This window comes from Gobio gobio (assembly GCF_949357685.1).
Source record: "Gobio gobio genome assembly, chromosome: 1".
Classification (NCBI taxonomy): Eukaryota; Metazoa; Chordata; class Actinopteri; order Cypriniformes; family Gobionidae; genus Gobio; species Gobio gobio.
In genome coordinates this window covers 6,660,658-6,685,251 of record NC_137097.1, presented here as the reverse complement: position 1 = coordinate 6,685,251, position 24,594 = coordinate 6,660,658, and the positions used below count along the sequence as shown (strand labels likewise).

Below are 24,594 nucleotides of genomic sequence, written 5' to 3'. Positions count from 1 at the left end.
GCTAATGCTACTTAGATTGTTTTACTGAAAACAAGACAACATTATTACGCAAGGTAAACCTTTTTTTCCAGTGTAAACTGCATGTTTTAATTTAGCTATTTTGCCTGTAGTTTGCTAACATTATCTTTATTGAAATTGCAGGTGAAGCATTCACAGAGCCTCAGTGTAACCCCAACTCACCCCTGGATAACAGTACAGGAAGATGGGACCGTTCTCATGGCTCATTGCACCTGTAAAGCAGGTTTGGGAGAGGTATGCTCTCATGCAGCAGCTCTAATGTACAGTGTTTTGGCGGCTGTTGATATCAAAGATGGGCAGGCTTGCACACAGAAGCCCTGTGCATGGGCCCAGCCAAGTATGGAGTCTGTCAGATGTCCAATATGCAGAGATTCGTAACATCAGTTTCTGTCATAAACAACACGAGCCCCGTCACGTTCAAGGCCCTGGCTTTCCTGACATTACACCATCAGATGAAGAGTGCCGGACGTTTTTTGAGATGCTTCATCACAGTGAAATGCAAGAGTGCAATCCAAAGAAAAGCGCCATCCTTTCTGTCATAGAGGGCCACTCTCACAGGTACACATTGGTGAAATGTGCATCCAATAACATAATGTATATGATACTTTATACTTTATGAGACTACATCTTCTCCACTGCAGGTACACACCAAAGATGATGCAGCTGGACTTGCCCACTCCTTTGTCAACCTTATATTCAAGCGCCTGGCTAGAGATGGACTTGCCCACGCTACTGGTTGAGAGTACCAAGGTCTTTGATAACCTACATCTGACACAGGAACAGGTAAGTGTTAAAACATTTTCAACTAATTACTACTAGTATTCCTACCTGTGCAGTTTAATTTCACAACAAATTAGCTGATGAACTAACAAACCTTTTCCCAGTGTTTGGTAGTTGAGGAGGAGACCAGGGAGCAAAGTAAAAGTAGGGTATGGTTTGATCAGAGGGCAGGGAGAGTCACAGGGTCAGTTTTCTACGAGGCAGCCAAAGCAAACAGACCGGTATCCTTGATCAAAAGAATTTGCTATCCACGCTCTTCTCAGTTTTCCACTGAGGCAACAAGGTAAATAGAATAAAGCACAATCAGAGACATTAGTGAAGTATGTTTACTTTCTACTCAAGTACATTTTTCAAGTATATACTTTATCATTGTTTTTCTTAGGGAAACGTTTTAATGTAATGAAGTATTACATGCTATTTAATATGAACGTAGTGCAGTAAAAAGTACAACTTTATGCTTTGGAATATTGTGAAGTTAAAGTTCAGAAGAAAAACACACAGATAGACACTTGAAAATGTACTTAAGCAGAGTAAAAAAATCCTCCACTACTGTCTGCCTTTGAGCACAAATAAACATGGTGAAGATTTTGGTATGTCGTTACTTGACATGAGGTTGTTTGGCCATTCAATACAAGTAAATCAAGAGAAGCAGATCACAAGCAAATTATAAACCAGGGCATTTATGACAGTTTTGTGGTCAGAGTGCAGCACCTTAAGGTAAATGTTGATAGGTCGTGAATGTCATTCAGTCGAATACATTTTAATTAACAGTTTGTATTTTGATTGTCAGATGGGGACAGGTGAAGGAGGAAAGAGCAAGGGCAAACTATTTATCTATGATGCAAGATCACCATGAAGACTTCAAGGTTTTAATAATTAATTGATCAATGAATGAATATATATATATATATATATATATATATATATATATATATATATATATATATATATATATATATATATATATATATATATATATATATATATATATATATATATATTAGGGCTGTCAAAAGATTAATCGCGATTAATCACATCCAAAATAAAAGTTTGTGTTTACATAATATATTTGTGTGTACTCTGTATAATTATTATGTATATATAAATACAAACACATTCATGTATATATTTAAGAAATATTTCCATGTATATACTGTATATACATTTATATAATTTATATTATATATAAATATAAATATTTTATATATAAATACATTTTTCTTAAATATATACATGCTTGTGTGTGTTTTTATATATAAATAATCTTTTGACAGCCCTAATATATATATATATAACGTATATATAGGTATATATAGCTCCTCCATGAACTGCCACCTTAACGTGGTGGAGGGGTTTGAGTATCCGAATGACCCTAGGAGCTACGTTGTCCAGGGCTATATGCCCCTGGTAGGGTCTCCCAAGGCAAACAGGTCCTAGGTGACGGGTCAGACTAAGAGCAGTTCAAAAACCCTTATGATGCCAAAGAAAAGGAGGACCGTGACGTCGCCTGGTATGGCGCAGCCGGGGCCCCACCCTGGAGCCAGGCCTGGGGTTGGGGCTCGTATGCGAGCGCCTGGTGGCTGGGCCTTCCCCCACGGGGTCCGGCCGGGCTCAGCCCAAAGGAGCGACGTGGGGACACCTTCCCGTGGGCCCACCACTCACGGGAGGGACCGTAAGGGGCCGGTGCAAAGCGAATCGGGCGGCAGTCAAAGGCGGGGGCCTAGACGACCCGATCCCTGGACACGGAAACTAGCTCTTGGGACATGGAATGTCACCTCGCTGGCGGGGAAAGAGCCTGAGCTTGTGCGTGAGGTTGAGAGGTTCCGACTAAAGATAGTCGGAATCACCTCCACGCACGGCTTGGGCTCTGGAACCACACTTCTCGAGAGGGGATGGACTCTTCACCACTCTGGAGTTGCCCATGGTGAGAGGCGGCGGGCTGGTGTGGGTTTGCTTATAGCCCCCCAGCTCTGCCGCCATGTGTTGGAGTTTACCCCGGTGAACGAGAGGGTCGTTTCCCTGCGGCTTCGGCTCGGGGATAGGTCTCTCACTGTTGTGTGTGTCTACGGGCCAAACAGCAGTGCAGAGTACCCGACCTTCTTGGTGTCCCTGGGAGGGGTGCTGGAGAGTGCTCCGACTGGGGACTCCGTCGTTCTACTGGGGGACTTCAATGCCCACGTGGGCAATGACAGTGAAACCTGGAGGGGCGTGATTGGGAGGAACGGCCCCCCTGATCTGAACCCGAGTGGTGTTCAGTTATTGGACTTCTGTGCTAGTTACAGTTTGTCCATAACGAACACCATGTTCAAGCATAAGGGTGTCCATCAGTGCACATGGCACCAGGACACCCTAGGTCGTAGGTCAATGATCGACTTCGTGGTCGTTTCATCTGACCTGCGGCCGTATGTCTTGGACACTTGGGTGAAGAGAGGGGCGGAGCTGTCAACTGACCACCACCTGGTGATGAGTTGGATCCGATGGCGGGGGAGGAAGCTGGATAGACTCGGTAGACCCAAACGTACTGTGAGGGTCTGCTGGGAACGTTTGGCCGAGTCTCCTGTCAGAGAGATCTTCAACTCCTGCCTCCGGCAGAGCTTCGACCGGATCCCGAGGGAGGCTGGAGATATTGAGTCCGAGTGGACCATGTTCTCCACCTCCATTGTCAAAGCGGCTGCTCGGAGCTGTGGACGCAAGGTCTCCGGTGCCTGTCGAGGCGGCAATCCCCGAACCCGGTGGTGGACACCGGAAGTAAGGGATGCCATCAAGCTGAAGAAGGAGTCCTATCGGGCCTGGCTGGCTTGTGGGACTCCTGAGGCAGCTGACAGGTACCGGCAGGCTAAACGGACTGCAGCCCGGGTGGTTGTGGAGGCAAAAACTCGGGCCTGGGAGGAGTTCGGTGAGGCCATGGAAAAGGACTATTGGCTGGCCTCGAAGAGATTCTGGCAAACCGTCCGACGCCTCAGGAGGGGGAAGCAGTGCCCTACCAACGCTGTTTACAGTGGCGATGGGTGGCTGTTGACCTCAACTGGGGATGTTGTCGGACGGTGGAAGGAATACTTCGAGGATCTCCTCAATCCCGCCGTCACGTCTTCCATTGAGGAAGCAGAGGCTGGGGGCTCAGAGGAGGACTCGTCCATCACCCAAGCTGAAGTCACCGAGGTGGTCAAGAAACTCCTTGGTGGCAAGGCACCGGGGGTGGATGAGATCCGCCCTGAGTACCTCAAATCTCTGGATGTTGTGGGGCTGTCTTGGCTGACACGCCTCTGCAGCATCGCGTGGCGGTTGGGGACAGTGCCTCTGGGATGGCAGACCGGGGTGGTGGTTCCTCTTTTTAAAAAGGGGGACCGGAGGGTGTGTTCCAACTATAGGGGGATCACACTTCTCAGCCTCCCCGGGAAAGTCTATGCCAGGGTACTGGAGAGGAGAATTCGGCCGATAGTGGAACCTCGGATTCAGGAGGAACAGTGTGGTTTTCGTCCTGGTCGTGGAACACTGGACCAGCTCTATACCCTCTACAGGGTGCTGGAGGGTTCATGGGAGTTTGCCCAACCAGTCCACATTTGTTTTGTGGATTTGGAGAAGGCATTCGACTGTGTCCCTCGCGGCGTCCTGTGGAGGGTGCTGGGGGAATATGGGGTCCGGGGTCCTTTGCTGAGGGCTGTCCGGTCCCTGTATGACCGAAGCAGGAGTTTGGTCCGCATTGCCGGCAGTAAGTCAGACTTGTTCCCGGTGCATGTTGGACTCCGGCAGGGCTGCCCTTTGTCGCCGGTTCTGTTCATAATTTTTATGGACAGAATTTCTAGGCGCAGCTAAGGGCCGGAGGGTGTCAGGTTTGGGGACCACACGGTTTCGTCTCTGCTCTTTGCGGATGACGTTGTCGTGTTGGCCCCTTCTAACCAGGACCTTCAGCATGCACTGGGACGGTTTGCAGCCGAGTGTGAAGCGGCTGGGATGGGGATCAGCACCTCCAAATCCGAGGCCATGGTCCTCAGTCGGAAAAGGGTGGCTTGCCCACTTCAGGTTGGTGGAGAGTTCCTGCCCCAAGTGGAGGAGTTCAAGTATCTAGGGGTCTTGTTCACGAGTGAGGGGAGGATGGAACGGGAGATTGACAGACGGATCGGTGCAGCTTCTGCAGTAATGCGGTCGATGTACCGGTCTGTCGTGGTGAAGAAAGAGCTAAGCCGTAAGGCGAAGCTCTCGATTTACCGGTCAATCTACGTTCCTACTCTCACCTATGGTCATGAGCTTTGGGTCATGACCGAAAGGACAAGATCCCGGATACAGGCGGCCGAAATTAGCTTTCTCCGCAGGGTGGCTGGGCGCTCCCTTAGAGATAGGGTGAGAAGCTCAGTTACTCGGGAGGAACTCGGAGTAGAGCCGCTGCTCCTCCACATCGAGAGGGGACAGCTGAGGTGGCTCGGGCATCTGTTCCGGATGCCTCCTGAACGCCTTCCCGGGAAGGTGTTTCGGCATGTCCAACCGGGAGGAGGCCCCGAGGAAGACCAAGGACACGCTGGAGGGACTATGTCTCCCTGCTGGCCTTGGAACGCCTCGGTGTCCCCCCGGAAGAGCTGGAGGAAGTGTCTAGGGAGAGGGAAGTCTGGGCATCTCTGCTTAGACTGCTGCCCCCGCGACCCGGCCCCGGATAAGCGGAAGAAGATGGATGGATGGATATATATATATATATATAAATAATACTGAATATACTTTCCAGGTTCATGCATCAGGGTTCATCATCAACTCAGACCTCCCCTGGATTGGAGCAACACCTGATGGAGTGGTAACATGCACTTGCCATGGTGACGGAGTACTGGAGATAAAATGCCCTTTCAACAGCAGGGACTGTTCACTCACTGAAAGCTGCAAAGGTCTGTCATTCTGTTTAGGCACAGGAGAGGATGGGACAATGGCACTTAAGACTGATCACAAGTACATGTATCAAGTGCAAGCTCAAATACATGTTGCCACAGTGAGTTCCTGTGATTTTATTGTATGGACACCACAGGAGTTTTTCATCCAGCGGATCAAGTATGATCCTGTTTTTTTCCACAATGCGTACCTCAGAGTGTCTGAATTTATCAAGACCGGAGTACTACCAGAGCTGCTGGAGAAATGGTATACAGCACCACGCCCTACTCTCACAGATACTGCAACCCCTGAACAGCCCCATGAGATAGGATGCTACTGTGGTAAACCTTGCGACACAGATGACATCACCTGCACATCTGGACATTGTAGGAGGAAGTTCTTTCACAAGTCTTGCCGTAAATTGAGCAGGGTACCGAGAACATGGAAATGTGTGGAGTGCAGAAGAAAAAGTGTCCTTTCAACATAACTTCCATGGTGTTGGGATAGTTGTTGTTGTAGCACGGACTGTAATTGATGTGACACCAGTAGTTAGATGTTGTTTACATGTGACAGTACAGACCGGGTTTGTTGTGTTCAATAAAGTTAAGTGTACGCAACTATATTGGCGTTAACCGTCCATTCTATTGACGATAGAGGATAGAATGAAACATGGTGGCAGCGGTGCTTTGTGAAAAGTAAAAGCACATAGAATAGCAGACACAACGGAAGACACCGGCTGAGTATGGTCGAGAGAGCGGAGAGATCAGGTGCAGCGCGGATGGAGAATCCTTTGGGACTGAGGCCGCCACAAGCCCTTTGCCTAGACCCCACTAATCTGGCGAAATCATGGAAATTGTGGAAGGAAGAGTTCACGCTGTATATGGATCTTACATTGGCGGACGCTGGCGAAGCCGTGAAGCTAAAAGTTTTCAGTTATCTCATCGGAGAGATGGGAAGAGAGCTGTGCGAGACCCTGATCCCCACCTCGTCACCGGATCGGACAGTAAGCGGATTAATAAGTGCATTGGATGAACACTGCAATCCGAAAGTGAACGAGACAGTTGAAAGGTACCGTTTTTTTGTCAGAAATCAGGGCTCTGATAAAAACATTGACAAATATGTGACGGACTTAAGAATGCTCGCCAGTACGTGCAATTTCGGCCAGATCAAAGACTCTCTAATCCGCGATAGAATTGTTTGCGGCATAACCAGCTCTGTTTTGAGGGAGAGACTTTTAAGGGAGCAAGATTTGACTTTGCAAAAATGTGTGCAAATCTGCAGAGCATCAGATCTGTCACGGGAAAATAAAAGAACGATTGAAGGACGGGTGACAGAGGAAGTGCACGCTGTAAAACAGGCTGAGAGAAAAGAGAGAAGTAAGAGCACTGTAAGCTGCAAGTTTTGTGGGAAAATGCATGAGAGAAATAAACAGAAATGTCCTGCATATGGGAAAAAGTGCAAAAAATGTGGAAATGACAATCATTTTGCCACAATGTGCAGAACAAAAATGCAGAAAGGAAAAACGGTGCATACTATAACTGAGTCAGATGATGACAGTTATGAGGACATCTTGTGTGTAACAGTAGACACAGTGAACACAGTGGATAAACAGCAGCCGCCCTCAAAACTCTTTGCTGCAATGCTTCTGGGGAAAGAACAGATTAAGTTTCAGTTAGATTGTGGAGCCAGCTGTAACATTATACCTGTCAACCTGTTAAACCCAGCTACACAAATTGAAAAGACTGAGCAAGTGCTGGTGATGTACAATAAAAGTACACTGCAGCCAGTGGGGAAATGTAAAGTTAAATTGAGAAATCCCAGAAACAAGAAACTGTACCGATTAGAATTCATGGTTGTAGATGAGGGGTCCGCAGTGCCGCTACTGGGCAGCAGGGCAGTACAGGCCATGAATCTAGTGAAAGTCCAGTATGAAAACATCATGGCTGTGGATAGCATTGTTACCAAAGAGACCGGAAAAGATGAAAAGTGGAACATGGATAATATCAGAAAAGACTATGCTGATGTGTTCCAGGGAGACGGATGTCTGGAGGGTGCGTATAAGATAGAAGCAGACCCCACAGTAACTCCAGTAAAACTGCCAAAGAGAAGGGTTCCTGTGGCGATGATGTCACCACTTAAAGCAGAGCTGACTGATCTTCAACGAAGAGGGATCATCACACCAGTAGACTGTAGCACAGAGTGGATTAGCAGTCTTGTCATTGTTAAAAAGCCATCAGGAAACCTCAGGATATGCATAGATCCAAGACCACTCAACAAAGCTCTGAAAAGATGCCACTTTCCTCTGCCGACAATAGACGAAATACTGCCAGATTTGTCAAGGGCAAAAGTTTTCACTGTGTGTGACGTCAAAAATGGATTTTGGCATGTGACCCTGGATGAGGAATCAAGTTACATGACCACATTTGCCACACCGTATGGCAGATATAGATGGCTGAGGATGCCAATGGGCATTAGCCCTGCACCAGAGGTGTTTCAAAGAAAACTCAGCCAAGCTCTGGAAGGATTGCGAGGTATATATGTCATAGCTCAGGGGGGTCCAAACTTTTTTTAAAGGGGGCCAGATTCGATGTTGTGGACATACCCATGGGCCGGTCCCTTTTCTATTATATACACTCACCCAAAGGATTATTAGGAACACCATACTAATACTGTGTTTGACCCCCTTTCGCCTTCAGAACTGCCTTAATTCTACGTGGCATTGATTCAACAAGGTGCTGAAAGCATTCTTTAGAAATGTTGGCCCATATTGATAGGATAGCATCTTGCAGTTGATGGAGATTTGTGGGATGCACATCCAGGGCACGAAGCTCCCGTTCCCCCACATCCCAAAGATGCTCTATTGGGTTGAGATCTGGTGACTGTGGGGGCCATTTTAGTACAGTGAACTCATTGTCATGTTCAAGAAACCAATTTGAAATGATTCGAGCTTTGTGACATGGTGCATTATCCTGCTGGAAGTAGCCATCAGAGGATGGGTACATGCTGGTCATAAAGGGATGGACATGGTCAGAAACAATGCTCATGTAGGCCGTGGCATTTAAACGATGCCCAATTGGCACTAAGGGGCCTAAAGTGTGCCAAGAAAACATCCCCCACACCATTACACCACCACCACCAGCCTGCACAGGGGTAACAAGGCATGATGGATCCATGTTCTCATTCTGTTTACGCCAAATTCTGACTCTACCATCTGAATGTCTCAACAGAAATCGAGACTCATCAGACCAGGCAACATTTTTCCAGTCTTCAACTGTCCAATTTGGTGAGCTTGTGCAAATTGTAGCCTCTTTTTCCTATTTGTAGTGGAGATGAGTGGTACCCGGTGGGGTCTTCTGCTGTTGTAGCCCATCCGCCTCAAGGTTGTGCGTGTTTTGGCTTCACAAATGCTTTGCTGCATACCTCGGTTGTAACGAGTGGTTATTTCAGTCAAAGTTGCTCTTCTATCAGCTTGAATCAGTCGGCCCATTCTCCTCTGACCTCTAGCATCAACAAGGCATTTTCGCCCACAGGACTGCCGCATACTGGATGTTTTTCCCTTTTCACACCATTCTTTGTAAACCCAAGAAATGGTTGTGCGTGAAAATCCCAGTAACTGAGCAGATTGTGAAATACTCAGACCGGCCCGTCTGGCACCAACAACCATGCCACGCTCAAAATGGCTTAAATCACCTTTCTTTCCCATTCTGACATTCAGCTTGGAGTTCAGGAGTCTTGACCAGCACCACACCCCTAAATGCATTGAAGCAACTGCCATGTGATTGGTTGATTAGATAATTGCATTAATGAGAAATTGAACAGGTGTTCCTAATAATCCTTTAGGTGAGTGTATATGTTTTGTTCCTTGAAAACATGACCGATTTGACAAAAGCTTGAGCTGACAGTAGAGTAGCTTGAGATGGGACACAGGAAATGTATAGATATTTAACAATATCTGTAAAACTTTCATCAACCAAAAAGTTTTAATGGGTGAAATTAGAGTTAGAACTCTATTCTTATTTAAATTTAATAAGTGCTCTATTTAGATAACCACATGTAAAACCACACTAGAAAAAATACTTTTCTTACTTGGTCTTTTTTCCAGTCCAAATATCCAAAAATTCTTAAATCAAGATGCTTTTACTAAGAAAAATTACATATTTTTTTCTTGATTCCTGGGGGAAAAAATCTAAATGAATCGAGTTTTTGTTTGAAACAAACTAAATGATGTGGGGATCACAAAAATACAAAAATGCGGGTATTATGAAATCTTGCTAGCCCCGCATATTTTGCACGCGGAAATAGGCAATTTACGCGGCGAAAGTGCGGCGTATTTGAAAAAATGTGCGGACTTTGGCTGATTATGTATTAAATCATGCGATCCTATAATCACGTTTTTCTGGAGGGACTGATTTTAATAGACAAGCTGCGGGCCGTTTGAAATTCATCCCCGGGCCGCATTTGGCCCGCGGGCCGGACTTTGGACACCCCTGTCATAGCTGATGACATCCTCATCACCGGAGAGGGTGAGACATTCGATTTAGCAAACCAAGACCATGACGACAAACTGAGAGCCCTGTTGACTAGATGTAAAGAAAAGAACATCAAATTGAATGCAGAAAAATTTTAACTGAGGAAAAACGAGGTTCCATACATAGGACATTTACTTACCGCAGATGGGTTAAGAGTGGATCCGGAAAAGGCACGAGCAGTCAGAGACATGCCACGTCCAACAGATGTCAAGGGGGTCCAGAGGCTCCTGGGCATGGTAAACTATCTCTCGAAATTCTGTGACCACCTGTCAGATGGCTGTGAGATACTGAGGCAGCTAACTCATAAAGACAATATCTGGGAATGGTCAGATGTGCATGAGCAAGCATTCACACGGCTCAAGGACGCCATCATAAAAGCCCCAATTCTCAAATATTACAACCCAGATGAACCACTGACACTACAGTGTGATGCGTCAGAGACTGGGTTAGGGGCGGCTTTACTTCAAAAGGGGGTGCCAGTCGCTTATGGAAGTCGGGCATTGACGCAGACGGAGAGGGGTTATGCCCAGATAGAGAAAGAGTGTTTGGCCATTGTCTTCGGTATGGAAAAATTCCACCAGTATACATACGGGCGCAAAGTAACAGTACACTCTGACCATAAGCCACTGGAAAACATAGTAAGAAAACCTCTGCTGAACACTCCAAAACGCCTGCAAAGGATGTTACTTCGACTTCAGAGATACGATATCGAAGTCATTTATATCCCAGGGAAGGATATGTTGTTAGCTGACACACTGAGCCGCTCATACTTACCTGAACATGCATCAGAAAATTCAGTAGAAATGGAGATTGAAAGCATAAACATGGTCCAGCATGCAAATATAGCGGAACAAAGACTCAGAGGCATTAGAGAGGAGACAAGTAAAGACAGAAAATTGCAGACACTTATCAAATTCATCCAAGAAGGTTGGCCAAGGAGCAAAAAAGACTTGCCACATGACATCGCACATTACCACCCTTTTCAGGAAGAACTGAGTACGCAGAACGGAATTGTCTTCAGGGGGGAGAGAGTTGTAATCCCAGATGCACTCAGAGGTGACATTGTTCAGCGCATTCACTCCTCACATTTGGGCATTGAGGGATGCCTGAGAAGGGCAAGAGAATGTGTTTACTGGTTGGGGATGAATGATCAGATAAAGACATTCATAGAGAAATGTGACATCTGCAGATCTATGGATGTGAAACAGCAGAAGGAGACCCTGAGGTCTCACAAACTACCAAGTAGCCCATGGTCTAAGGTGGGGACAGACATATTCACTTTAGACAACAGAAACTACCTGATCACCGTTGATTACTTCTCTAATTTCTGGGAGCTGGACTTCTTATCCGACACACGATCCACCACTGTCATCCATAAACTGAAATCCCATTTCGCAAGACATGGTATTCCTGATGTTGTTATCTCAGATAACGGCCCGCAATATGCATCAGAAGATTTCAAAAGGTTCAGCAGACAGTGGGAATTTAAACACCGGACATCCTCACCAGCCTACCCAACAAAGCAATGGGATGGCAGAATCAGCAGTAAAGACTGCAAAACGGCTGTTGAAAAAAGCAAAAGCTGATGGGAAAGATCCATACCTTGCCATGCTTGATCAGAGAAGCACACCATCGCAAGGGATCAAAGCAAGCCCAGCACAGCGATTGTTCAGTAGGAGAACCAGGACACTGATACCCATGCATGACAACCTGCTGAAACCAAAGGTAATCCACACTCGACAGGATCAGATTGATAACAAGAACTGTCAGGCTGCATATTATAACAAACATGCAAAAGATCTAGATCCTCTGAAACAAGGAGACAGAGTCCGTGTCCAGCCGGAAGAACATAACAAAACATGGAGAAAAGCGACAGTTGTGAAACCTGTGGACTACAGGTCTTATGATGTCCAGCTCGACTCAGGGAACATTCTGAGGAGAAACCGCCGACACCTCAGGAAGGACAGAACCATAGTCGTGGAAAAGACAGAGACTTGTCAATCTGCAGAGGTGAACAGAGACAGTGTGACAGGCCCGAAACCAAACGCAGATAGTCCTGTTGTTTCTATTACAAAGTCTGGAATAAAAGTGATTAGACCTCACTACCTTAAAGACTATGTACAGTAACCCACTAATACTCACCTCCATGTCCCAGGAAATTTAGTGCTATATTGGTTCACCTGCCGTTACAGTTGTATTCATATGTGCCAATTGAAAGGAAGAAAAAAAAAAGAGATAAACTGTGCAGACACTTTATTTTGTTATAAGAGTTTATTAATGGAAAGGAATATGTAGTAGAATGCATTAAGGAGACATTACAAATACTGTCTTACTGAAATTGCAATGTTTATACTTTAAGAATTGTGTAGTGTGTATATTTCAGTCGATGCATAGCATAGGTGAAGGTATACATACTGTTCTGAGTTATTATGGAATTGACTTTCAGGTTGTAAGTTACTTGAGGAAAAAAAAAAAAAGAGAGAAAGGATGTTGGGATAGTTGTTGTTGTAGCACGGACTGTAATTGATGTGACACCAGTAGTTAGATGTTGTTTACATGTGACAGTACAGACCGGGTTTGTTGTGTTCAATAAAGTTAAGTGTACGCAACTATATTGGCGTTAACCGTCCATTCTATTGACGATAGAGGATAGAATGAAACACATGGAACACGGATACATTACAGAGTAAAATCATATTTTACTTTTACTTAAGTATAAAAAAAAATCTCTTCTATGACTTAAATTTTAAGATGCATATCTTTATTAAATGTTTGTTAACAATGTAGTTTAAAATGCCTTCTTTGTGTTATTCAATTACTCTTGTTACATTCAGTTAAGTTACTATATGTGAGCAGGATAGCAGGGCACAGTGGAAAAGCACATGGGTTTAATTTACACAACATAAATACTCATGTGGTTTATAATGAATATGGGTTTTTTTAATGGTCTATTATGCTTTTAAAAAATTAGCAGAATAAGAGCAATGCAGTTTACTGACACTTTTTTTTATTGCAAAAAGCTACAAATGATTTACATTTATGTATTTGTCAGATGCTTTTATCCATAGCGACTTAAATTACATTCAAGGTTCACATTTTCATTCCTAAAAAGAAAACTACACTAACTCTAAGAAAGGGCAATATGAACTTGTTACACTGGGAACACAATGTTACTTATAGTCTCTATTCTGAGGGCACAACAGATGGGCACAAAGCACAGCATACTCTGACCATCTTGTCAAGAGATTACTCATCCGGGCTTTCCAATAGGTTGCACACACTTTTCGTAATCCGTTACGGAGATATTTCAATAACATATTTTATTTTGTAGCCCATGCTATGCATTGCACAACAAAAAGTTTCGGTCTGAGTGTTGTTCCGGTTTTCTTGTTCTTGATTTGTTGTTCTTCTTCTGTGTTTTTAATAAATCATTCTTTCATTTGATTTGACATTATGGCCAAAGAAATTGTCTTTTAAATGTATTAACCAGACAAAAGTTAAGTTTGCTGAAGTCTGGGTTCATCTTAAACTGCTGCTTCAGTGCAGGAAAGCCACAGAAGAGCTGTGTGATAATGAGCAAAATTTCCTGAGACACTACAATAGGCTACTAATAATTCATTAATAAGGGCTGTTTTTTGTACAAAATTATTTGTGCACATTTTTGTAAAATTTACAGTGTAAGATGTAAAAAAGACAAGATGCTAACAATGTCAAGATCAATATTTGTGTAGCCTGAACCACGGTATTTTCACAGACTAACACACAGTCTAACGTCATAGACTACAGTATTTAACTACTTTCATTTATAAGTAGCGTGTAGCTTGTCAAACTACGGTTTCAGAGTAGCTTCCCCTGTTGATTATCTGTTTGTTGTTTCATTATTTCATAGTATGTTTGGGTTTGTTTAAGTTTACTTATTTTGATGTATGTTTGTTTCAAGGTTTAATCACTTTGGATTTTGTTTTCTTTTGTACAAAGCTCTTACGTTGATTCCCCGGTGTTTCATGGTGGTGCTTATGGTGATCGCATCTGTGACAGATATTCAATAAAGTGTGGGAATCATCAGTCGAAGAGTCAAACATTTCTTAACCCAGGGAGCTACAAGGTGTGATTTTGGAGTCAGACCTGAGTTTCAGTTGTCGTGTCAAAGCAATAACTAGATCAGCTTACTATCATCTCAAAAATATTTCAAGAATTAGATTGTTTCCAGGCAATATCACCAGCAGGGTGGACTATTGTAATGGTCTTCTCACTGGCCTTCCCAAAAAGACCATTAGACAGCTGCAGCTCATACAGAACTGCTGCCAGGATCCTGAGCAGAACCAGAAAATATGACCACATCACACCAGTCCTCAGGTCTTTACACTGGCTTCCTGTTACATTTAGGATTTTAAAGTATTATTACTGGTATACAAATCACTCAATGGCCTAGGACCTCAGTACATTCCAGATATGCTGATAGAATGCAAACCTTACAGATCATCAGGATCAAGCCAGTTAGAAATACCAAGGGTTCACTCAAAGCAAGGAGAGTCTGCTTTTAGCTATTATGCCAGCCGCAGTTGGAACCAGCTTCCTGAACAGATCAGATGTGCTCCAACAGTAGCCACTTTCAAATCCAGACCCAAAACACATCTGAAGCTACATTTACTGAATGAGCACTGTGCCACTTGAAAGGTGGATTCTGAAATCCACTGTGCTTCAATATACCTGTAGATATCCAAATTAAATTTATAATCAAAGCCTTAATATTTATCCTCCTATATTATTATAATGATTTTTTTTTATGATATTACTTAATCAATAGAACCACTGATTGTTTCTTCATACATGTTTTCTAAAGTTTGTATTTGGTCTTTGATTGGTGACTGAGTGTCTGTCCTAGGGATCTGTCGCAAAAGAATCAACAAGTGCTATATGGACACGTGAACCTGATTAACTGACAATGTGTGGAAATTTACCATGACTGTTCATTTTCGCTGAGCCAATCAAAATCATCCACCTTGCAGTAATGTCGTGGCTAGACCTTGAAAGCAGTATAACTGTTGAGAAATTATAGGTAGGATAGACTGCTAGAGTGAGCGCGGCCTATGAACTCCTTCCTTGTGAGACTTGAAGCTGGCTTCTGCTGATGAAACTACAAACTATTCTTCAGTAAAATTTTCTTTAATTAATTGCACCCCTGACTCTTGGTCTTCAATTTTCATAACTGGTCTTGGGTCCGAAACTGTTATCCCCTAACACACTGTGTCCGACTGATTGCACTTTATCTCATCTATGTATCATCTTTTTATAACGTTTTTTTTTTTAAATTTAAACTTGTTTTTATCTTTGGTTATTGTTATTTTCTTTCTTAAACGTGGTATTTTTATTAAGTCGTGATTATCAATATTTTAATAACTTTTCTATGTAAAGCATTAGGGCTGAGCGGTATATCGAGTTTGTACAATATATATTGATACATTTTATAGAGACAATATGGAATGAGGCAATACCGTTTATATCGATATACAGTAGATTGATACGAACGCATCTGAAAATAGCGGAGTACGCAGAATGAGCTGATGCAGGGAAAGTGCATAATACAATTTGTCCTCAACAAGACACATGCTTTATATTAAGGGCTTCAAAATAACTGGATATAGTCAGATATAGTTGACCCGTATAGTTTAAAGCAGCTTGCCCTGTCAGACGCTCTGAGAGATACTTGTGCTGACAGACAGATAAATAGCCTATTTGTTCTGTTTAATGCGTTTAAAATGTGGTGCTTTCCTCAGTGCATAACTTACATTTCACAGGTATATTCTCCACCAGTAAATGTTAGAAAGTCATGCAAATATGTCCATTTTATGTCAGGAGAGGACGAGCCGTCTGCAAGTGAATCTCTGCTAAAATTCCGTGAATGAGCGCCACTGCGTGCATGCACGCCAAACAGACAGAGCACAATAGAATAGGAATGCAATAATTCTGACTATTGCATTCCTATTCTAGTATGACTAAGTATACATATTTCTAAAATATTTGTTGTTGGACAATAAATGTACCATATGTGGAATTTTAAACCTAAAAGTAAGTATATTTTTATGAAAGTGACCATTAAAATGTGGTAATATATAAATGTAGGCTAATATGCTTGTTTTTATTTTCATTTTTAGTTTAGTGAATTTAAAAACAAAATTATTAATTGTAAACCTCCAATTTGCACATAATATATCCTACATTACATTCACTGTATTGGTTTATAGCTTTCAATATCAACATTGTTTTTAGGACATCACTGGGCAGGATGTAAAAAAAATGTTTTTTTAAAAATATAAAAAAAATGTTTTACTGATTTTTTTGCATCCAAATAGAAAAACGTAGGAAATACCAGGATGTATACCGTGTATCGCCATTCAACCAAAAAATAGAGATATGATTTTTTTGGTTATATCGCCCAGTCCTATTAAGCATTTTGATTTACCATTGTGTATGAAATGTGATATATAAATAAACCTGCCTTGCATATTTAACTTTACCACCATAGCCTACTAAAGTGCTGACTTTGTACTTTTGACTGAATGGTTTGCTTTATTTCATATTGGAGAGCTTCCTATACCTTTTACTTATACTTTTATAATGGCCATTAGATTAGATTAGATTAGATTAGATTCAACTTTATTGTCATTACACAAGTACAAGTACAAGGCAACGAAATGCAGTTTAGGTCTAACCAGAAGTGCAATAGCAGCAAGTGCAGGATATACAACGTTTGCATAAGTGCAGGACATGGATATGTACTGAGTATATATAAATATATCTATAAATAGAGAGATGGTTATTACTATAAACAGAATTTACAGGTGAATATGTACAGTGAATAATATACAGATGGTTATTACTATAAACAGAATTTACAGGTGGATATGTAATATAACATACAGATGGCTATTACTATAAACAGAATTTACAGGTGGATATGTAATATAACATACAGATGGCTATTACTATAAACAGAATTTTACAGAGAGAGGTATACAATGATATGTTAGGCTAAAATGAGGAATATGGCAGTGGATTAAGGTAGTGCAATAAATTATGGACAGAAGCTATCCGAAAAAAAGTGTAAAAGTGCAGTGGAAAGTGATTGCATATTACGGTTAGAAGTACGGTGCAAAATGCAAATGTAAACAGTTGGTACTGTAAATAACAGTCGGCAGTGCAAATGAGCATAAAACAGTTAAGGTATGGTAGTGCAAAATGAATAAGTAAACAGTTGTGACTGTAATAAACAGTCGGTAGTGCAAATAACAAAGTGAAGGCGGATGTGAGGTAGGAGAGTTATCAGTATATGAGGGGAGTGGATCAACGGGGGTTTGAGTTCAGTAAAGAGACAGCTCTGGGGAAAAAACTGTTCTTTAGTCTGCTGGTCCTGGTCCGGTGGATCCTGAAAGGCCTGCCGGAGGGCAGGAGAGAAAACAGTCTGTGGGCTGGGTGAGAGGAGTCCTTGAGGATGCTGCGAGCTCGATGCAGACAGCGTTTCCTCTGGATGTGCTCGATGGCAGGTAGTGGAGTCCCTGTGATGCGCTGGGCAGTTTTCACCACCCGCTGCAGTGCCTTGCGCTCCGCAACAGAGCAGCTCCCATACCACACTGCGACACAGTTGGTCAGGATGCTTTCTATTGCGCAGCGGTAGAAGTTCACCAGGATAGCCGAGGAGAGCTGATTCTTCCTCAGTGTCCTCAAGAAGAAGAGGCGCTGGTGAGCCTTCTTGACCAGGCTTGACCATTATTGATTATTAAAACTGACGTTTAACAGAAAAGAGAGTTGGGTTTGTCATATTTCATTTTATTACAGTGAAGATAATCAGAGTACATAATCACATATTGCCTGAACCACATATTTATAGGTTGAATGTTATATTTCATTTTGTTTTAAATATGCATGCAGTGAAGATAATCAAAGTACGCTTTGCCTGGACCACATTTGTGTGGCTATTTATGTTTAAGATTCTTAAAAAAAAAAAAAAAAAAAAAAAAAAATTATATATATATATATATATATATATATATATATATATATATATATATATATATATATATATATATATATATATATATATATATATATATATATATATATATATATATATATTATCGTTGCTTTATGATATTAATATTGAACCCCTGTATTCACTGTATAATGGATCTTGAGAGTGTACATTTCTGTGCTCCCTATGGAGACCTCACTGAGCCTTCAGACTTCAACAAAAATATCTTCATTTGTGTTCCTAAGGGAGGTCTTACAGGTGTGGAACGGCATGAGGGTGAGTAATAAATAACATTTCATTTTTGGGTGAACTATCCCTTTGCGGATATAACAGCTTCAACTCTTCTGGGAAGGCTTTCCACAAGGTTTAGGAGTGTGTTTATGGGATTTTATTTTATTTTATCATTCTTCTAGAAGCACATTTGTGAGGTCAGGCACTGATGTTGGAGGAGAAGGCCTGGCTCTCAGTCTCTGCTCTAATTCATCCCAAAGGTGTTCTACCGGGGTTGAGGTCAGGACTCTGTGCAGGCCAGTCAAGTTCCTCCACTTCCATGTCTTTATGGATCTTGCTTTGTGCACTGGTGCAGAGTTATGTTTTGAGAGGAAGGGGTCATTACCTCTTGGCAGGTGTAAGCCTTCTCTCCTGTGTGAATTCTCACGTGTTTCCCAAGGGTTCCTTTTTCAGTGAAACTCTTTCCACACTGTGGGCAGGTGTAAGGCTTCTCTCCAGTGTGAATTCTCATGTGTTTCCCAAGGGTTCCTTTTTCAGTGAAACTCTTTCCACACTGTTGGCAGGTGTAAGGCTTCTCTCCAGTGTGAATTCTCATGTGGCCTTTAAGATGCTCTTTATGAGTGAAACTCTTTCCACACTGTTGGCAGGTGTAAGGCTTCTCTCCTGTGTGAATTCTCATGTGGCCTTTAAGATGCTCTTTATGAGTGAAAGTCTTTCCACACTGTTGGCAGGTGTAAGGCTTCTCTCCTGTGTGAATTCTCATGTGGCCTTTAAGATGCTCTTTATGAGTGAAACTCTTTCCACACTGTTGGCAGGTGTAAGGCTTCTCTCCTGTGTGAATTCTCATGTGGCCTTTAAGATGCTCTTTACGAGTGAAACTCTTTCCACACTGTGGGCAGGTGTAAGGCTTCTCTCCAGTGTGAATTCTCATGTGGACTTTAAGATGCTCTTTATGAGTGAAACTCTTTCCACACTGTTGGCAGGTGTAAGGCTTCTCTCCTGTGTGAATTCTCATGTGGCCTTTAAGATGCTCTTTATGAGTGAAACTCTTTCCACACTGTTGGCAGGTGTAAGGCTTCTCTCCAGTGTGAATTCTCATGTGTTTCCCAAGGGTTCCTTTTTCAGTGAAACTCTTTCCACACTGTGGGCAGGTGTAAGGCTTCTCTCCAGTGTGAATTCTCATGTGTTTCTCAAGGCTTGCTTTACGAGTGAAACTCTTTCCACACTGCTGGCAGGTGTAAGGCTTCTCTCCAGTGTGAATTATCATGTGGCCTTTAAGATGTTCTTTTCGAGTGAAGCTCTTTCCACACTGCTGGCAGGTGTAAGGCTTCTCCCCAGTGTTCATTTTCCTGTGGACTTTAAGGTGCTGTTTTTCAATTAAACTCTTTTCAGACTTTTTTTGTGAGGAAACCATGTCTTTATGGATCTTGCTTTGTGCACTGGTGCAGAGTTATGTTTTGAGAGGAAGGGGTCATTACCTCTTGGCAGGTGTAAGCCTTCTCTCCTGTGTGAATTCTCATGTGTTTCTCAAGGTTTCCTTTATGAGTGAAACTCTTTCCACACTGTTGGCAGGTGTAAGGCTTCTCTCCAGTGTGAATTCTCATGTGGCCTTTAAGATGCTCTTTATGAGTGAAACTCTTTCCACACTGTTGGCAGGTGTAAGGCTTCTCTCCTGTGTGAATTCTCATGTGGCCTTTAAGATGCTCTTTATGAGTGAAACTCTTTCCACACTGTTGGCAGGTGTAAGGCTTCTCTCCTGTGTGAATTCTCATGTGGCCTTTAAGATGCTCTTTACGAGTGAAACTCTTTCCACACTGTGGGCAGGTGTAAGGCTTCTCTCCAGTGTGAATTCTCATGTGGACTTTAAGATGCTCTTTATGAGTGAAACTCTTTCCACACTGTTGGCAGGTGTAAGGCTTCTCTCCTGTGTGAATTCTCATGTGGCCTTTAAGATGCTCTTTATGAGTGAAACTCTTTCCACACTGTTGGCAGGTGTAAGGCTTCTCTCCAGTGTGAATTCTCATGTTTTTCCCAAGGGTTCCTTTTTCAGTGAAACTCTTTCCACACTGTGGGCAGGTGTAAGGCTTCTCTCCAGTGTGAATTCTCATGTGTTTCTCAAGGCTTGCTTTACGAGTGAAACTCTTTCCACACTGCTGGCAGGTGTAAGGCTTCTCTCCAGTGTGAATTATCATGTGGCCTTTAAGATGTTCTTTTCGAGTGAAGCTCTTTCCACACTGCTGGCAGGTGTAAGGCTTCTCCCCAGTGTTCATTTTCCTGTGGACTTTAAGGTGCTGTTTTTCAATTAAACTCTTTTCAGACTTTTTTTGTGAGGAAACCATGTCTTTATGGATCTTGCTTTGTGCACTGGTGCAGAGTTATGTTTTGAGAGGAAGGGGTCATTACCTCTTGGCAGGTGTAAGCCTTCTCTCCTGTGTGAATTCTCATGTGTTTCTCAAGGTTTCCTTTATGAGTGAAACTCTTTCCACACTGTGGGCAGGTGTAAGGCTTCTCTCCAGTGTGAATTCTCATGTGTTTCTCAAGGCTTGCTTTACGAGTGAAACTCTTTCCACACTGCTGGCAGGTGTAAGGCTTCTCTCCAGTGTGAATTATCATGTGGCCTTTAAGATGTTCTTTTCGAGTGAAGCTCTTTCCACACTGCTGGCAGGTGTAAGGCTTCTCCCCAGTGTTCATTTTCCTGTGGACTTTAAGGTGCTGTTTTTCAATTAAACTCTTTTCAGACTTTTTTTGTGAGGAAACCATGTCTTTATGGATCTTGCTTTGTGCACTGGTGCAGAGTTATGTTTTGAGAGGAAGGGGTCATTACCTCTTGGCAGGTGTAAGCCTTCTCTCCTGTGTGAATTCTCATGTGTTTCCCAAGGGTTCCTTTTTCAGTGAAACTCTTTCCACACTGTTGGCAGGTGTAAGGCTTCTCTCCAGTGTGAATTCTCATGTGGCCTTTAAGATGCTCTTTATGAGTGAAACTCTTTCCACACTGTTGGCAGGTGTAAGGCTTCTCTCCTGTGTGAATTCTCATGTGGCCTTTAAGATGCTCTTTATGAGTGAAACTCTTTCCACACTGTTGGCAGGTGTAAGGCTTCTCTCCTGTGTGAATTCTCATGTGGCCTTTAAGATGCTCTTTACGAGTGAAACTCTTTCCACACTGTGGGCAGGTGTAAGGCTTCTCTCCAGTGTGAATTCTCATGTGGACTTTAAGATGCTCTTTATGAGTGAAACTCTTTCCACACTGTTGGCAGGTGTAAGGCTTCTCTCCTGTGTGAATTCTCATGTGGCCTTTAAGATGCTCTTTATGAGTGAAACTCTTTCCACACTGTTGGCAGGTGTAAGGCTTCTCTCCAGTGTGAATTCTCATGTTTTTCCCAAGGGTTCCTTTTTCAGTGAAACTCTTTCCACACTGTGGGCAGGTGTAAGGCTTCTCTCCAGTGTGAATTCTCATGTGTTTCTCAAGGCTTGCTTTACGAGTGAAACTCTTTCCACACTGCTGGCAGGTGTAAGGCTTCTCTCCAGTGTGAATTATCATGTGGCCTTTAAGATGTTCTTTTCGAGTGAAGCTCTTTCCACACTGCTGGCAGGTGTAAGGCTTCTCCCCAGTGTTCATTTTCCTGTGGACTTTAAGGTGCTGTTTTTCAATTAAACTCTTTTCAGACTTTTTTTGTGAGGAAACCATGTCTTTATGGATCTTGCTTTGTGCACTGGTGCAGAGTTATGTTTTGAGAGGAAGGGGTCATTACCTCTTGGCAGGTGTAAGCCTTCTCTCCTGTGTGAATTCTCATGTGTTTCTCAAGGTTTCCTTTATGAGTGAAACTCTTTCCACACTGTGGGCAGGTGTAAGGCTTCTCTCCAGTGTGAATTCTCATGTGTTTCCCAAGGGTTCCTTTTTCAGTGAAACTCTTTCCACACTGTTGGCAGGTGTAAGGCTTCTCTCCAGTGTGAATTCTCATGTGGCCTTTAAGATGCTCTTTATGAGTGAAACTCTTTCCACACTGTTGGCAGGTGTAAGGCTTCTCTCCAGTGTGAATTCTCATGTGGCCTTTAAGATGCTCTTTATGAGTGAAACTCTTTCCACACTGTTGGCAGGTGTAAGGCTTCTCTCCTGTGTGAATTCTCATGTGGCCTTTAAGATGCTCTTTATGAGTGAAACTCTTTCCACACTGTTGGCAGGTGTAAGGCTTCTCTCCTGTGTGAATTCTCATGTGGCCTTTAAGATGCTCTTTACGAGTGAAACTCTTTCCACACTGTGGGCAGGTGTAAGGCTTCTCTCCAGTGTGAATTCTCATGTGGACTTTAAGATGCTCTTTATGAGTGAAACTCTTTCCACACTGTTGGCAGGTGTAAGGCTTCTCTCCTGTGTGAATTCTCATGTGGCCTTTAAGATGCTCTTTATGAGTGAAACTCTTTCCACACTGTTGGCAGATGTAAGGCTTCTCTCCAGTGTGAATTCTCATGTTTTTCCCAAGGGTTCCTTTTTCAGTGAAACTCTTTCCACACTGTGGGCAGGTGTAAGGCTTCTCTCCAGTGTGAATTCTCATGTGTTTCTCAAGGCTTGCTTTACGAGTGAAACTCTTTCCACACTGCTGGCAGGTGTAAGGCTTCTCTCCAGTGTGAATTATCATGTGGCCTTTAAGATGTTCTTTTCGAGTGAAGCTCTTTCCACACTGCTGGCAGGTGTAAGGCTTCTCCCCAGTGTTCATTTTCCTGTGGACTTTAAGGTGCTGTTTTTCAATTAAACTCTTTTCAGACTTTTTTTGTGAGGAAACCATGTCTTTATGGATCTTGCTTTGTGCACTGGTGCAGAGTTATGTTTTGAGAGGAAGGGGTCATTACCTCTTGGCAGGTGTAAGCCTTCTCTCCTGTGTGAATTCTCATGTGTTTCTCAAGGTTTCCTTTATGAGTGAAACTCTTTCCACACTGTGGGCAGGTGTAAGGCTTCTCTCCAGTGTGAATTCTCATGTGTTTCCCAAGGGTTCCTTTTTCAGTGAAACTCTTTCCACACTGTTGGCAGGTGTAAGGCTTCTCTCCAGTGTGAATTCTCATGTGGCCTTTAAGATGCTCTTTATGAGTGAAACTCTTTCCACACTGTTGGCAGGTGTAAGGCTTCTCTCCTGTGTGAATTCTCATGTGGCCTTTAAGATGCTCTTTATGAGTGAAACTCTTTCCACACTGTTGGCAGGTGTAAGGCTTCTCTCCTGTGTGAATTCTCATGTGGCCTTTAAGATGCTCTTTATGAGTGAAACTCTTTCCACACTGTTGGCAGGTGTAAGGCTTCTCTCCTGTGTGAATTCTCATGTGGCCTTTAAGATGCTCTTTACGAGTGAAACTCTTTCCACACTGTGGGCAGGTGTAAGGCTTCTCTCCAGTGTGAATTCTCATGTGGACTTTAAGATGCTCTTTATGAGTGAAACTCTTTCCACACTGTTGGCAGGTGTAAGGCTTCTCTCCTGTGTGAATTCTCATGTGGCCTTTAAGATGCTCTTTATGAGTGAAACTCTTTCCACACTGTTGGCAGGTGTAAGGCTTCTCTCCAGTGTGAATTCTCATGTGGACTTTAAGATGCTCTTTATGAGTGAAACTCTTTCCACACTGTTGGCAGGTGTAAGGCTTCTCTCCTGTGTGAATTCTCATGTGGCCTTTAAGATGCTCTTTACGAGTGAAACTCTTTCCACACTGTGGGCAGGTGTAAGGCTTCTCTCCAGTGTGAATTCTCATGTGTTTCCCAAGGGTTCCTTTTTCAGTGAAACTCTTTCCACACTGTGGGCAGGTGTAAGGCTTCTCTCCAGTGTGAATTCTCATGTGTTTCTCAAGGCTTGCTTTACGTGTGAAACTCTTTCCACACTGCTGGCAGGTGTAAGGCTTCTCTCCAGTGTGAATTATCATGTGGCCTTTAAGATGTTCTTTTCGAGTGAAGCTCTTTCCACACTGCTGGCAGGTGTAAGGCTTCTCCCCAGTGTTCATTTTCCTGTGGACTTTAAGGTGCTGTTTTTCAATTAAACTCTTTTCAGACTTTTTTTGTGAGGAAATCTTTTCAGTCTGTGAGCAACTAAAAGATTTTTCTCCAGCTATGAAATCATGATGTTGCCCATACGAATCTTTCTCTTCCATTTTATTTAGTTCTTGGCTCTCCACTTTTAGTGCCATCAGATC

At 43.0% G+C, this 24,594-nt stretch overlaps 2 pseudogenes across 2 annotated transcripts in view; both read left to right on the top strand.

Moving 5' to 3' along the window:
- LOC307143792 overlaps window positions 1-24,594 on the top strand; it is an 838,852-nt pseudogene that overhangs the window by 603,975 nt on the left and 210,283 nt on the right. The gene's annotated exons all lie outside the window — the stretch shown is intronic.
- Window positions 11,874-24,594, top strand: part of LOC307135471 (interferon-gamma-inducible GTPase 10-like) — a 37,469-nt pseudogene continuing 24,748 nt past the window's right edge. Inside the window, exon 1 of the transcript in view lies at window positions 11,874-12,293. The product of the transcript in view is annotated as an interferon-gamma-inducible GTPase 10-like (transcript). The remainder of the gene's footprint in view (window positions 12,294-24,594) is intronic.